General features: G+C 33.5%; 2 protein-coding genes across 5 annotated transcripts in view; one reads left to right on the top strand and one right to left on the bottom strand.

The window, feature by feature from the left end:
• Window positions 1-16,898, top strand: part of LOC118269653 (C3 and PZP-like alpha-2-macroglobulin domain-containing protein 8) — a 242,239-nt gene that overhangs the window by 165,025 nt on the left and 60,316 nt on the right. The window lies entirely within an intron of this gene.
• The window catches only part of LOC118269655 (zinc transporter ZIP6-like), a 426,889-nt gene that overhangs the window by 408,939 nt on the left and 1,052 nt on the right, over window positions 1-16,898 (bottom strand). For 2 of the 4 annotated variants that reach the window (XM_050706898.1, XM_050706897.1), the window contains exon 2: window positions 16,840-16,877. The gene's annotated coding sequence lies outside the window, so the exon portion shown is untranslated. Of the gene's footprint in view, window positions 1-16,557; window positions 16,630-16,667; window positions 16,878-16,898 lie in introns of those variants that run through there. The other 2 variants (XM_050706896.1, XM_035584866.2) reach the window with 2 other exon arrangements.

Genomic DNA, 16,898 nt, shown 5'->3' with positions numbered 1-16,898 from the left:
CCCGTTATCCGATACCATTGATATTTTTTATTTTAGTTATTATGGTCAAATAGAAAAAATATAGAGGGTATGCGTACTTAAATTCGAAAAATTTTTTTTCGCCATACTTGGCTGGGACACCCTAGAGGGTATGCATCGAGAAGTAGCAGCAGTGGACAATGGATTCACTCCACTATCTTTAGCAAAAGAGAACTGGCACAAAACTGAAGGATTTGTCTGTGCAATTATGGACGAAGTTATACTTACAAATAACTATCGGAAATATATTATTAAGGATGGGACTGTTGACATTATATATAACTCAATTTGGCCAAAATAGTTTATACTACATTTCTACCCAAAGGAATCGATATTATTATTCAAAAAAGTGCCACGTCCCAAATTGTACACAAAAAAAAAATAACTTCACCTTTTTCCGAACACTCAATTTTCATTTTAGATATGAATCTCTAAAAATCAATCTCGGCGACCGAGGAAAGCAATTATAAGGGGAATAGGAGTCAGTATGATGCTGTCACCAGGATATCAGAACACGTATAGAATTAGCAATCTGAGTGGAGTGCTTTTAGGCTTGATAACTATCTTATGAATTATTATGCGAACCAACCTGATGTGATCGCTTGACATACGGGTGGAAAGATTGGAGGATTTAAACGTAAACTTAAAGGATTTAATGCAGTGTTTTAATATCAAAATACTAATAAGTAAAACAAAGTCAAATGATCACTAGATCAGTCCCTGGTTTGAATAACCACCTATTAAGTGGCCATTGCTAATCAAAGGCTTCTTCTCACAAGGAGACGGTTTTAGAGATCTATAATCACCACGCTTGCTCAATGCGGGTCGGTGATTTAAAACTTATAATTGGATATTATAATCTAAGATTTCCACACGACAAGTTCTTTCACCGTTTGTCAATGATGTAAAAATAATCTTAGAAAGTACACAATAGTACTCATAAAACTAATAAAGTCACTTTGGTACATTTAGTTAGTACGTTTCGAACCGACATTCTCATGCATGACAGTGTTTTGGGCATGTCTCAAACCCCTGGTTTGAATATATGTAATATATCTAATATTTATAAAAAAATATATACTATTATTCTATTCAATGCAAATTTTCACTGGAAACACACCGCCACCACAAAAAAAACACAACAGAACAACATTTACAAAAATATCATTCACAGTTCAGTTTTCACACAAAAAGCAACGTAGGTAACAAATACAAAAATAACAATCAATTAATCACTAAACTTGCGTTTCGAGTATCTCTCGAACATGAACGCTAATTAAACCTTTATTTTGTTTCCATTGTCAGCAAAATGTTATAAATCATTTTCGAAACGCGATACATTGCTATTACAGAACATTAATTATTAAACAACTAGAGTAAACACGAAAGTGTATTCCGATTTAGTGTGTAATTTGATTATTTGTTTGTTCATAAGTTGTGTCGTGTAGAGTAGAACTTTTCCAGCAGATATCGTAAGAATTGACTAACTGCCGATTTCAATAACCTAAAATCTTTAATAACCTTAAATTTAAAATCTTTATTAGATTGAGATCGATTATTGACATCAGTTATATAGAGTTTCTATAACAATGTAAAAGGTTCAGGTTTATCAGAGAAATCTGTTCTGTTCTTCGAAAACTTCTCTATACGTCGACTTCGTCTGTCTGAAAAATCTGTATCCACGGAAAGACAGAAGAGGCGCCAACATTATACTGAGTTATCATCATAGGTACTTACTACTCATAGCATTCATAAATGATGCAAATAAACTCACAATCGACAGTTATTCGGAAATAAAGTTTCCATTTTTATGCGAACCCATTGTTCTTACCGATACACGATAATAAAGCCCTTGAATATTCATGCAAAGCGGGCACATTCATTTGAATTAATGAGCGTTTTTGATACTATGCTGCCTTGTCAACAACGCGTTCGATTTTTACTTTGTTCAATTTTGTTCGTAGGGTTGAACTTGTGGAGGTAATTTTGCAACCCTATTGATGAGTGAATGTCATTGTTTTTAGTGTTATTTTACTGCCAGAAGTAACTGATGAATACGGTTTGCGGTATGGATATACAGTCAAATGGATTACCATAACATATTTAAATTATGGTAAAAGCGGTGGGATATTAATTAATGTTGATGTGTTCATTATTTCCCACTTATTACACAAAACCTTTCATTATCTTTCTAAAAGCAACCTGTGACTACGTGCTACGTACGTACGTAGATTGAACTAGAAAAAACTTTAAAAATTGAAAACACTCAAGAATCGCGTTTGATTACTCGCATGAAGCAAGTACAAAGAGAAGATATAATAATGTGATTATGCACCGTGGCAAAACAAATGGGCCCTTCTCAAATATATTATAAGTAGAAACGTGTAGATACTTAAGTTATAGGCGCTCAGAAAGTAGCACATTAAAATGTGAACAATTGGCAAAGCGTTTTTAGTATAAGAACTGCATGTTGGAAAATAGAGAGGGGCGTGGTTTGTAACGTCTTACGCTCCCCGTAAAGTGTCACGCATTATGTTAAAGGGAAATCCAGTTATGGCATATCCTTTTAGTATTTGCTTAATGATACCTCGTTTTAAACATTTGACCAAATAAAGTCTACAGTTCATTTCAACCAAATGTTATATCAAAATTTTCAATTTCAGTCATCGGCCACAACTGTGTGTAGTGTCGCTTAGCAATAACTAATGGGTCTGCTCATCCCCAAATTAGTTGGGTTATTGCAAGCCTAACATGTGGCAGGTTTTAGTTTGGAATCTAATTATAGTTTCCGTACATTAATGGTTATTATAAAACTTAGTTTGGTGTGAATAAACGATGAATTCGTGTATTTTGAGAACTGAAATAATAATGGTGGTAGAATCAATACTGACATTGCTTTTTTAAAATAAATCGCAATAATATGAATAAATATAGAAGAAATTACTATTGTAAAAACTGACTTCAAGCTACGTACAATTTAAATAATACTACTAACAATACAACTACAATCAATAATAAACAGCACGGTTGGCGCGGTGACGTATAGCGGGTTCGATTTCCGCACGGAGCAACTCTTGGTATGTAACTTGTATGTTTGTAAACGCGCACACGACGCAGGAGAAAATCGTAGATTAGGGCAACGTTTCATAAAAAAAATGTGTACCGAAAAAGTGCTGTGCATATTCACCTAGTTATGTAGTATGCATATCCCATTGCGTAGTACCTTTATTGGACACTCAAAATAAGACAAACCAACGAATACAGACTTCTACCTAACCCTTCAAGGAAAACGAAAACCGAAATTACATTACGTCACATAATTTCACACGAAATACAGAATCCATTCGAATACCAAAACGCGATGAGAAGCGAAAAAAAAAATTACTTATTCAACGTCATTACTCGTATTTCAAGTCGTTGCTTCTTTTATATTATCAGCACAATGATTCTCATAATTCATATCTCAATTCTTTTCTGTAGCTGTTTCTTAAATCCCCTTTGTTCAATTTTATCGGCAGACATTTTTCCAGTAGGATTTTCCGGCCTAAACTTAATTCGTTCAGATAAATTTTACGAAGATACGAGACAAATAATCCTGCACTCCATTAAATCTGTAAAAACACTCTCAAGAAATTAGCCAACTAATCTTAGTACAGACTTAAAAGGAATTATATCTTGAGAAAAGTGTGTGACCTTTTTTAATTTCGTTTTTGTAAAGTAACTGCGTTTTTTGTTCAAAGTTACCATTGAACGATTCTCGGAATGGGAGATTTTCTTAAATGATTATGAAATAAATTGTATGTTTTATTGCTGAAGATATTTCTGCAGAATGTAAGGTAATTATGAGGCTTGGATTCTGGAGCCCGGACATTTTTATTAAAGTAATGATCATGGTTTTCAGTTTGTCAAAGATACAGATGTATTTCATATCATTGATTGCGAAGACACGACTCGTGATGAGTGGCTAATTAAAAACCTTGACTATCACATATCAACCTCTGAAGTTATATGCTGTGATAACTATGTATGATTACATAACTGATGGAGCTGCGGACTACATAACGTATTAACCAGATGCTGGCTCAAAGCAGAAGTGGTTTTTAGTCAGTAAAAAATTGTCACTCTCTCGCTTCACCAGGGAGAAGTCATTGGATGGTTAATCCCCTCTCAAGAAACAAAAATACAATATGTACATATGCCATGCATAAGACGCTCGAAGGCTCAATTTGCATTATCAAACTTAATACTTAATTTTCACTAACAATTATAATGGCATAATCACAACAAATTTCAGCGACAGTACCAATCATAGCGGGGCGACCACAGCCGATTATTCAATCAAACAATGCCAATTACCATAAAACTAATTATATTCACTGTTTATGCAGGAAATAGATTAGATGGCTTAGCTCGTCGCTAATATATTAATCGGCTATACATATGTATTGTGCCCAGAGTCCATATCATTCCAATTAGAATTCTAAGTGGATTGGGTTACGAATGAAAGTTGTTTGCAAAGTTATTATACCGCATGTTGGAAAGGTCTGCTTGTATATTTTGTTGGAGGGCATGGAATTTTCTACCTCTATATGTTTTGTATGTAGGTTTAAATAACGTTGCCTTTATGCTGCTAGATTGAAAAAGAGTAACCTATGAAGTTTCTTGCTCGTTCTTCTCCATAGGAATCTACACTTTGGAACAAGGACATAGCTTCACTAGATGACTGACAGATAGGTAGACATTGTTTTCAAACTGTTTTTTTTAATGTTGTAATATTTGCTTTGACATTAAACAGTGTCTTCCCGGTCTATTTGAAAAAAAAAAAATTTTGACTTTAATTTTGACCGTATGAAATAAAGAATTGGATAAAAACCTCTAAACAATGTTATTGGAATGGTTTCAAATGTTCTCGATATTGAACATAAATATTTGATATATGAGATTTAAATCCTTCCACAAATTACTGTATTAATGTCTTGGCTCTAAATCAAACCATCTACATCCAAGAAAAATCTCCACAACAAATCTCGTTCGATACTCGTAATCAAAATGTAGCCAAGAACTATTTTCTGTAACAGACCTGTTTTACTCAAATTGGAAGCGAGACTGGCCGCATAAGCTCAAAGAATGTTAGGTCGAACTGTGAGAGCCGATTCATTTGCCGGATTTGCAGTTTGCGGTTCGACTTCAAAATCATTAATTGAAGTTGTAGACTCAGTATGGATAGAGACTGAACCTGTTTGCGGTCCCCGATCATGGGAATAGTTTGATTTGAAACTTCATTAGTCTTTGGATTCTGATTGCATTTGCAAATTCAACGTAACTATGAACTATCTCCTCAGGTAATTAGACGAAATGAATTCTCGACAAAGTGGGATTGCCTTTTGCTGTTTCTACTTTCGTAATGGCTTAATTTGTAGCCTAGGGAACATTCGAGAGTCTGGAATGAGGTATTATGAAGACTGTTGCTATTAAAAATTTGTTATAAGTTTTATTAGCTGCAAATATTAGCGGGAATATGATGTTTCTACACTTAGGAGCAAAAAAACTGAGCCACTAGCGTTTTTCCTTTTTCATTTCTTGATAAATATTTTCTGATACAAGTATTTTCTTAATTGGTGAATTATACCTTATAAAAGAAAATTACGTTTAAAATGAGAGTATTTTGTTTTAAAACGAATTAAATCTTTTAAAGTTTTAAAGGGTTCTTTAAAATTGAAAACACAGTAGTGACTCTGATTATTTGTTCCCAAGTTTTGGTCTTTTTTTCCATGTAGGTATGTTCATCAGAATCTAGTAAGCACTCACGATAGATAAAACATATCAATATAGCATAATAAGTCACCTAGCTAACCATACTAATATTTTCTAAGAATAACTTACTACTTAGAAAACTTTTAGACATTGGATCACCCGCCACCTCAATTCTTCTTTTTCACCGGTTTTAAACTGAAACTTTTAGTTAAGAACTAAGTAATAAAGACACCAGGATTACTGGAGGTCCACATTAATATTCCGAGGCTAAATTGGACCTAACTGACTAAATCGAGAGCTAGTGATGTAATCCGACGGTCGGCAAACTCAGCAGAATCTACCTATAGGGAGATTAATTGAATTAACTCAAGTCAAACTGATGCAGTGCAGATGTTGGTTTATTAAGAAGTTATTTTTGACTATGATATTTATGAAGTACGGCTTCAGTTATTTTAAGAAGCAAAATATTGTAAGATTTTGGAATTCGATTGATTCTCAGTTAGATAGGGCATGATAGAGAAGACAGTAGATAATAAATGTGGAATTATTTTTATAATTTGGAAAATATTTTCCTATTGTTGTTATGAAAGTTAGGTACTACAAAGATGGTTTAAAGCAGAGGTTCCCAATCTTTTTCTGGTCATGGACTACTATACCATTAAAAAGAGCATAAAATCAAAAATACATAAATATTAAGCTTATGAAAATGAAAAATTTTAATGCACGATAATATTTTATTACAACCTTAGATCATACCATAAAATTTCACCCAGCTTAACATAACTCAAGGATAAGGAAATGCAAAACTTGCCCCTATACTTTTGGCGTTAAGAACTACTTTCGGGTGAATGCCATAAAACTCAGTCAACATGGACGGATCAGCGAATCCAATCAATGGAGAGATTAATGAAATTAGTCTGGAACCGAGGCTGACTCCGTTAAAGTTGGGTGCGGTGGTCTTCTAACTAATGCTGGCTCGTAAGGAAATGGCTATCGTCCATCTTATTGGGAATAAGGAAATGAACTCCGTACTATTTAAGTGGGACCTATTTCTTTGGTTGAAGATTTTGTTTCTTTCATTGTATCAGTATTGCAAAAGGAGGAACAGTATTGTGCAAGAAGTATTACGGTACCTAAATACATTAATGCACGATTGGTGAAGGATCCTCATTTTCTAAGGGAACTTTACTTACTATTCTCTTAAATAAAAAATACAAACTGATCTCTTTCTTTGCAGCTTAGTAATAAAACTAAGTTTGAAATAAGGACAAGTAACCTACCTTCAGTTCACTTTTCACACTTTTGCTTGTCCACAGTGAAAATAAAAAAGGCGTGATAATAATATCATGTCATGTTGAAAAAGTTATTTAAATCTTCCTTTATACACGGCTTGAATTTTCAGCTCCGTTCGATTTTATAAAGTGTGTTATTTTGGGTATATGCAAAAATATTTTAATTCTCGTTTGAGTGAGCTTTCGAGCACCGGATTTTTCAATATAACTCCTGTTATGAATACTTTAAATATTTCCTTTATCATTAAAATTAACTGAAACCTTTTTATAAATATTTAAGAAAACAAAATTTTCGTTACACATTTTCCTCTTTACTTGCTTTGGAAATATAAATATCTTCCATTTTCTACTTCAATTTAAAATGTAAGGTAAAAATATTATCCACATCAGAGAAGCTTTTAGTATGAAGAAGCCTTTGTAATAGAAAAATTGCTTAAAATCATCTACAGACCGGAAAGTTTTCATTTACGTGAAAAATAGTTTCTGGTTTTAAGTCCAGGGAACCAAATTCGTAATAAATTCCTAACCCTAAAAGACCGGCGACGCACTTGTAACGCATCTGGTGTTTCGGGTGTCTCTGGGCGGCGGCGATTGCTTAACATAAGGTGATATGTCCGCTCGTTTACCTGTTTATACTATAAAAAAAAAGTATTCAACACCAAAAGCATCACCGTCATATTTAGTAAAAGTTGGTGTTGGTACACTTAGAACACATAAATTCATTAAGATATTCAATATGGGATTACTCATAGCATAAAGGTAAAGTAACATTAATCGTCTATTCGTATTCCACTTAAGCACCTCAAGCCAAACTTCGGCAGTTTAAATTAGAAAACGAAGACATGACTACTGTTTAAAGTTGAAATGGGCTCTAAGATTGTTGAGCAACAATTCCCAAACACATTAGCGGCAATCGATGTTACCACTTAGTAAAACTACTATGAAACTTATGTAGCGTTTACATTAGTTTGGCTACCATCTCCCAACTCCCGAACAGTTCGTAATGACTTCCAACGCTGATGGCGGTTGAATTCGAGTTTCATTATATTTTTATCTACTTAGATCCTCCTGGATAAAATGAAATGAAATTCCACTTTGCTTTGAGGTTCTAAGATTTTCTTGTGTACGTTCCGGATTATTCTGGTTATTCGATCGCTTGCGTTCATTCTTGTTTATAATAAGAATGTTTTTTCATGTACATACTTTGTTATTTGTAGTGGGTGTTGGCGTTGTTTGTCTATCTCTTAAAGTAATTATTTTTTCATCCCACCCAGTTTTGGTAAATAAGGCTACAGATCGATGTCCTAAATTTGTTTTCCTTTTCCCAATTTCAATAACTTTCCATTTTATTTTCGTTCCCGACAAAAATAGAGTTATTATTAGTTCAGTACTACGCTTACGTCATCAACAAAACAAGTGAGAGGTTTTAATTCATACATCAATATGTATTGGGGCGAATAATCATGATCATAGTGAATATTTCTTTCTACCCTCATTCAGTCATCTGTGAAATAGAAAGATGTTTTTCTATCTCCATTCTCATATCACACACGTGTCAAACTTATTATCGAAGTGTGAGTTTCCTTATGTACGTAGTTTACCTTTATCTTAGGAATTTTTGCTACCAGGAAAATTTACCCACTAAATAATGTACTAGGAATCGATCTTCTGCGGATTCTTCTAACGATTTCCAAATGGTACTATAATTTAAGTAATCATGAATTCATAGAAATTCATCGATATTAATATTAAAACTTTTCTGCCATCAATATCTGAGATGACAAAGTTATTACTGAGAATTCGACGAAAAGAAATACAGATTCAATATTTGTTAGACATCGTCACAAGGTCGGCCAAAGATCGAAGTTTAAGAGCAGAAAAGAAAAATGAACGAGGAAAAATATTTGATACAAACATAGTTGCTTGTGGAAAGGATATCATGACGATGAATAATCCAATAACAGAAAGACCCGGATATCAGGGTATAAGAAAAGAACAGCATTTCACGTAACAAAAGGAGATGAATATTGAGTGAATATAAAAAAGAAACTTTGACAGGGCATCTCTATCAATCACTCTAAACCGCAAAAGAAGGCACTTAGTACAGTACTTTTTTGTCTCTGGCTTTTCTGTGATCAATCTTGAAATATAGATTGATCGGTTTTTGTGTACCCTGTAAAAAGCTCTGCTTATCGCCTCTTGGGTGAACGTTTTTTATATTATTGTTATCTATTCTTTAGGTGACCATTTTTTGGTCTCGTTAGTTGAGTTTTCTCTGAAATTGTATCGCCATTGTAAATCTATATTAAATGTTGAGGTTTTACTACTAGGCGAAGCCAACTTTTGCGAAAATTGTTTTTTGAGGCCAAAGCGTTTGTGTATGAAGTCATATCTGCTCAGGTTCAAATGGGGTAGTATAATTTTATGACATAATATTTTTGATGGTGCTGATGAAGCCTTTCCATTATGTTTTTGGCTGCTGAGTTTATAAGGTTGTTGAACTATATTTTCATCATAATATCACATCTCTTCCTGTCCAAGGCGATAGACTGGAGTAAGCTTTCGGTTGTCGTCCTTTAAATATTAATATTAATTCTGATACAGTACAGAGTCCTTCAATCACCATAAGTTATACTGTTTTTGATTCATAATAAATGTTTCAATAGTAAACTATTTCAATATGAGTAACCAACGTCTCAAAAAGATATAGCATTTATACTTCCAAGGATTTTCAATACAAACAAAAATCACCAACAATCGGAATAAAGTACCTACGTCCACTGAAACATTTCTTTTCTACTTTTATCTTAAATCGAAGAAACTAAAAAAAGAAAAAGTCCAAGGTTCTTCTTAACGCAGTGTCGAATTAAAATACGTTCGAAGTGGCACCAAGTCTGTAGGTATATAAACTCGAATTGATATCAACTTCTGTTTTTATTCGGCTCAGTTGCTTGCCAACTACCACAGACAGGACCCGCACCTAAAGTTGAAAACTTTTCTTCTACAGTTCGCAATAAAACACATTTATTGTTGTTTTATGGGTCGAATCTCTGTTTTATACTGTCGCGTCATCATTTTGCCTTGTTATTGTTATTGAGATCATATTTTTCGAGGTTAAATACTGTTGTTAAGTATTCTTTGAATAATAAATTGCTTTTATTGTTCCTTTGTGTCATTAACCTATTTGTATGTGTATTTTTGTATGTTCAACTGCTGTTTTATTCAAGTACCATCCTCTCTTAGAAGTGGGAGTTCATCCAATTCTTCTCTACTCACCTCAATAAACATATATTTACTCTGCTAAATCTTAAGCGAAAAACACAATAATACCTAAACATTTTCCATCCACAATGTACCAACCTTCATAAAATTACTTCTACGCAAGACCAAATCGCAATCAATGTTCCTTGTTCGAAACAAAAACAAGTGAACGCCACGCTAATGAATATTTCATGAGATAATTAATTGCTTTCACATGTTGGAAGTCAGGTGACGTCACAAACCAGGGCGAAGGTACAAGAAAACTTAATTTGCAACTACTTTCGCGTTGCGGCTGGTATCTTAATAGGTGTGTTCTTTGTAATTACTGTGTTCATAATTATTTTCTGCTATGATAAACACTCATAGCGTTTAGTCTTGTATGGTTTTATTCTTATCGTCTAGCCGTGACCAGGATTTGCATTAGGTTTTAATTAAAAACGTATGTTTGTTTTGTAAAACTCAATTTTTCTTCAGTCTAAGTCTAAGCGAAAGTTAATTAATTTAAATAAAGTCTTTCTAGCTTCAACAATTTTTTTCAACGGACGAGATTCACATTTTATCTTCTTCATTTCGTTGCTCAAACAATAAGAAATAAAAAAAAACAAAAAGTAATCAACTAAAAAAAGCAAATTCGACAAACAACCTAACAATTACGTAGGAACAACAACACAAATACTAAAAAACAAACTCGAGCCATTCTTTATAAGATTTTTGCTATTCAATAGTGGGACCAGAAAATAAACATAATCAACTTTCCTATGTATACCAAGGGCTGAGTAAACAAGTAAATAAATACTGGAAATACGTCTGAAGGAGGCTTGAAATACATAAACAACGGTAATAAGAAGGAGTAATGACATTTGGAGTCCTCCAAAAAGTATTCATAGGACTTATGGCAATAAAAAGAGAATGGACCACGAATGGCAAGGAAGTCGTAAAGAGTCACGGTTTAAACACAACTTTCTTAATAAAAGTACTTTCCTTTTTCTTTTTTTAGTATTTATTGTGTGTTATGATGGTTTCGTTGGTCGAATTAGAACTGCGAGTGTTGAGGACGAAGTTTGAAGTTTAATCTTCGAGGAAACCGAAGTACTGATTAATAGAAATGGGGTTAGTATTTATACGCTACGCTACGCAACGTCACGCCTTTTATCCCCGAAGGGATAGGCAGAGGTGCACATTACGGCACGTAATGCCGAGTTAGTATTTATTTTAATGACAATTGGAAATTATCGCACGTGGAAATTCAATGATACCAAGATTATACATAAGATACCCTTGCCTAATCTCTTAATGATGAAATCACCTTTCTTTCCTTTCCTTGTAAGATTAACCCATATACATCAAAGCACTCTCAGGATGATTTCCCAGCTGAATCACTACATTCTTCCCTTGAAAATTACCATAAAATCCCATCATGATTATAAGCGAGTAAAGTAAACGATTTATACATCGTAAACGATGGCCCAAAAGAATAATTTTGGCGCCCCAAATAAAAAAAAAGTCACGGAAACTCCGCCCCATCTCAGAGGGATTGCGCGTAAATACTTTTAAGGGAATTTAAATTTGGATCAATCTCATTAAACCTGACGACAGTTCGCAAACTCTTATAAAACTTCCTCACTGTATTCTGTTTAAAGTTCGCCCTTTGAATGCTCTAAACAAAAAAAAGGATTGGAATTCTTCAGTACGCAAACTGGGTCCAACGCTGATTAAATTCATTGTTTAATTAGGATTCTGCGTTAGTGAGCTCTAATTGGCCCAAAAACAGTACGGAGGTTTTTGTAATATGCAAAAAGCCAGCCTTTATGTGTCACAAGAACACATAAAGCTCATTAGCATAATTATTATATATTTTCCTCGCTTATTTTTGATCAAAGAGTTCAGCCAAGCGTGGAAGGACTAAAAATTTTCTCGACGGTGAGCAAAATTAGGCCGAATTTAGATAGCAAATCCTAAAAGGTCACTAAACTTGGTTTTGAGGAGAGGTTTTACCCAAAAGTAAACGAATTCGAGGTCGTTTTTAATCATTATTAATACTCATATAACATACATCTTTTCTTCTAATCCGCGGTTGTAATAACTCGGTTTTACAATTTAAATGGAAGCTAAATAAAGGTCTGGTTTTCAACAAATTAGTCAGAATTCACAAATAATTATAATCTCGCTCACATATTTTGTGACTAAGCATTCGTATTCTAGATTCACAAAAATCGATAATCCTTCAAATCCAAAGGACATATGGACATAGAAACAAGATAGCATTAAACACACCTTTTGGAGTTAGAAATTCATTGAAGCACAAACTAATGGCTGATTCAGTGAATTGTGAATGTTATTATTTAAAAAAGTTCCCTTTACTACATAATATAAGCATGTTCAAGGGACACGATAAAGGAACAATAGAAAACAAATGAGGTGTAAGTTATTCACTGCTCGCAACGTAATGGCTCGGGGAGGGGTCCGATCAGCAGTAAGGAAGGGATATACGCCTTTTAATCTAAATTTATATTTTCCAAAGGAAAATAGGTAAATAAAATGATTAAAACTGAACTGGATGAAGAGATAAATGATAATATTGAGGATAAAGTTCTAGAATAAGGTCCGATGAAGCAACTATTTTAGATAAAATAAAACATTATGATCACCTACATTATTCGTTGGAGGCGTGTACTTAATATCGGTGAATATGTTGTACCTACTTTGACTAAGGTAAACTTGTAACTTCGTATCTAAACACGCTTTTTGATCATGATACGACTTTGAGACACGTTGCTACTTCGCTTTGACATCGGGCATAATAAGTCTCCGTACAAAATAAAAATATCTCATCAATATTGTCATTGTCATCGACTATCACACCCAAGTCCTCGTTCATATCAGCCACACTTGAGACCACTCGATCATCAACACAGTAAGGTCAACAGTCTGTTCCAAAGGCCATTAAATATCCAATTAATTAGAACTTAACAAGAAACTCTCAACTATGTTACTCAACAAAGTCTTGAACATGAAATAAGTAAAAGAAGAATCTGGTCTGACTGAGATTTCATATCTCACTTAAACCAGTCGTCTCCAAGTACTTGGTTTTGTCTCGGACGATTATTTTGCAACTTAAATTGAAGTTGGAATTAACTTTGTAAGGAAGATTACTCATGCAATGAAGCGGGAGGAAACAGGACTAATTTGTGTTAAGAATATTATAAAGACAATAAGGAGACATTTTTAATAATAATGAGACTTTTATTTGGATCATTGAAGCCCAACTAATATGGTGATTTTATTTCTGTTCTACTAAGATTTTCAAGCTTTACGATAAGAGGATAACTATAGAGATAAATTTTAATCACGATTTTTAATTTTTTACATCCATTTCAAATCTCACAAGTCTGATTCAGTGTCGAAGTTTTCTTTAAAATAAAACCAACTATCACAATCCGGCTACAAAAAAGAGCCCAATGTTTTCACTCCATTTATTCTTTTTTTCTTCCCTACATCGAGTCCCCCTTGCAAAAATAAGCTCCACAAATTGCATGCTGCAGGGTCGTAGGGTACTTTTTCAATTAGTGCCGACTGACCATTGTGAGTCGTAGGTACCGGTGCCAAACAGATTTCTTTTGAAGTTGGTTTCCAGTAAATTTGGCCCAAACCTTTTTGACTTATACTCTGGGACAAGTCAGAAGAGAATGGTCCCTTTGGAATTTTCAAATAAATTGGCGTCTTTGGTATTCTTGATATGGTGAAAGACATTTTTGTGGGAAATGTTTGATGTTGACTTTGTCATGGGTTCTATAAACATTAATTTATATTATGGATTGTGGAGATTAATTAAATTGATAGGAATTAATAAAAAATAACAAAATTAAGTAACTGTTCTCATATTGGAAGCGTTAATAACTAGCTACGGTATTCATCAATGCTACGTTACCCTGCAATATCTACAGAAAGTATTATGTACCACGGTAAAGCATTTTTCTATACATCATTGATGGAATTTGAATCAAAACGAAGATTTCAGTCTAAAGAAGAAATCAAAAAAAAAATATTCTTCATATCGTTTCATCTCATCACTTGTACTAGAAGCAGAGTCAACAGTCGTGGAAGCCCTTCCAGTAAGAACAATAATGATCGATCTCTTGGAAAATATTGCTGGATAAAAACTTCATGAGGCTCTCTTTTTTCATGGTTATTCGTGATCTGAACATAATAGAAGTATGTATAGGACATAGTATTGTATTTTTATCCGTAACTTTTATAGATATTCCATATAATGAATGCTTAAAAATCGGTTCATGACTTCCAAGGACTTTCACTTCCACTTTTAAGCAAGCACCATTTTGCTAAGGCTAGATTTGCTGATTAGCAATAACCATGTTTAAATGTTCGTGCTCAATGATTTCCATCAGGCGAGTCTCATTAATACGACCATAGAGCCCGTCGCATTCCACTGCCAAACTATGTGCATCCTTTACATGAGAGACTAAAACTGATGAAAATTGCTTTACTTACTGTATAGGTACTTTATACTTATTGCTTGTGACCACTAAACCTATATATACTTTTCTTACCCAATCCACTAATACGACACTTAACAAATATCTCAATTCGCATAGAATAGGAGAGAAATTCAATATAATATTATATTATATGGTACGCAATAAAATTCTGTATCGTGGGCCAACACGCGGCTCTGGGGGCTCGATATTTACGACAGTGGTTCTAAAAAGGGTTCTCAATGCCAATAAGCGGACTACATCTATATTTTTATAGATTCTCGGTATAAGTATTAAATATTTTCTTATTTTCAGTATTTCACACTTCGTTTCTAAGTGTAAGTTGTAGTTTCGGTTTTGTGTTAGGCGTTTGATAAGAATTTAAATTTTTGGTCGTAATATCATTGATGTATTCCATTCTATTGTTGTAGGCGTTCATTTAAACGCTCTCACAGTAGCATATCAAGCGATCACAAACGTGATACCTCATCCCTTGATGGGGTCTCAAGCTTGATTTTTGACTCTGTTTTCTTACTTATCATACAATTATTCATCTTCAGCAACATCTGAAAAAAATCATCCATCCATTCTTACCACTATATGAGTTAACAATAGTAGTACATCATCATACTTTAATAACTGTCTCGTATTGGTCTAATGATCATAAACATAATTGCTGTACCTGTAATCAAGGTTCAAAATCCTTTGCAGAAGAATAGCTCCAAATTCTGGAAATCAACTCCGTTCCTATATAGGCCTTAGCAATAATAGGCTCTAGGCAATAGTCATGTCTCTTACTTCAATATCTTCATAACTGGTAATATATTATTGTACTATTACTTCACCTTTATGTTCACTGTATCTTTTATTATTTATCAGTGCTAATGTACCTAAATATTATACGGAACATTGTTTATGTCTAATTAAGATAAAAGTAATTAATCATTGTTCTCTGAAATGTTGATAAAATAATAAACATAAGCCCAGTGTAATGGAATTCTGAGTAATTGTTATGTTGATATTTAGATAAAACGGCTTACGTTGTATTTCGTTGTGTGAGTGAGTTTACTGGCGGCCCAAGTACCCCACCTTCCCAATCTTCGATTCCCCAACAACCCTTAAATTCCTAACACTCAAAAGGCCGGTAACGCACTTAGAACGCCTATGGTGTTTCAGTTGTCCATGGGCGGCGATTGCTTACCATCAGGTGATCCGTCTGCTTGTTTACCGGCTTATATTATTAAAAAAATCTATGAACTTGCAATGAGGCAGGAGTAGGAACGGGGTGGTTTTTAGTCAGTAAGAGTCTAACACTCCCTTTCGTCTCGCCAAAGGCGGGAGAAGGCATTGGATGATTTTCCCCCATTAAAAAACGAACTAACATCATTATATCTACCTAAATGTACAATATAGAGTACATTATAACTGAAAATTTCACAATACCTACCGAAACTTACCCAATATTTAATATTGTTGATGCTTTAACGTTTGCAACACATTTACATGATTTAACATACAATAGTTTGTCATCCATTATTCCATTTTAAATTACTTCGTATTGAGTTTTATATTATTATCTTTGCTGAAAAGAACTGCAATGTTATGTTTTTATACTTACACACACTATATATATATTGACTTTATTTTCGATATGTCTTTATTTCCATATTAATTATCTTGTGTTTTAATTTTTTATTTCGTAATGTAGCATAGAATAATGTTTACCAGTTTATTTATCGGAGCCTTAATTCACTCACTTTCTTTTTTTTTATAATCATATGCCAAAAGGTTCACTTGTTCCCAAAAATAACCTAAAACACAAAACATTTCAAATAAAACACAATTGTTATTGACATAAAGTATATTTTTGCTTACCTGATACTTCATTACTCATTATTTCTAGTTACTGATTACACAATATACGTAGTTTCAACATATTTTTACCATTATATATTTTTTTCTTCTAATTCTTTACTTTTCCAAAGCATTTGTCATTTAAATTATTTATCGTAATTCCTTTGTTACCATCGTCATTTTAAAATGCTATAATAATAGTGCGCTAAAATAAAAAAATAAACAC

Source organism: Spodoptera frugiperda, chromosome 30, assembly GCF_023101765.2.
Source record: "Spodoptera frugiperda isolate SF20-4 chromosome 30, AGI-APGP_CSIRO_Sfru_2.0, whole genome shotgun sequence".
Classification (NCBI taxonomy): domain Eukaryota; kingdom Metazoa; phylum Arthropoda; class Insecta; order Lepidoptera; family Noctuidae; genus Spodoptera; species Spodoptera frugiperda.
This window is presented reverse-complemented; position numbering and strand designations above follow the sequence as displayed.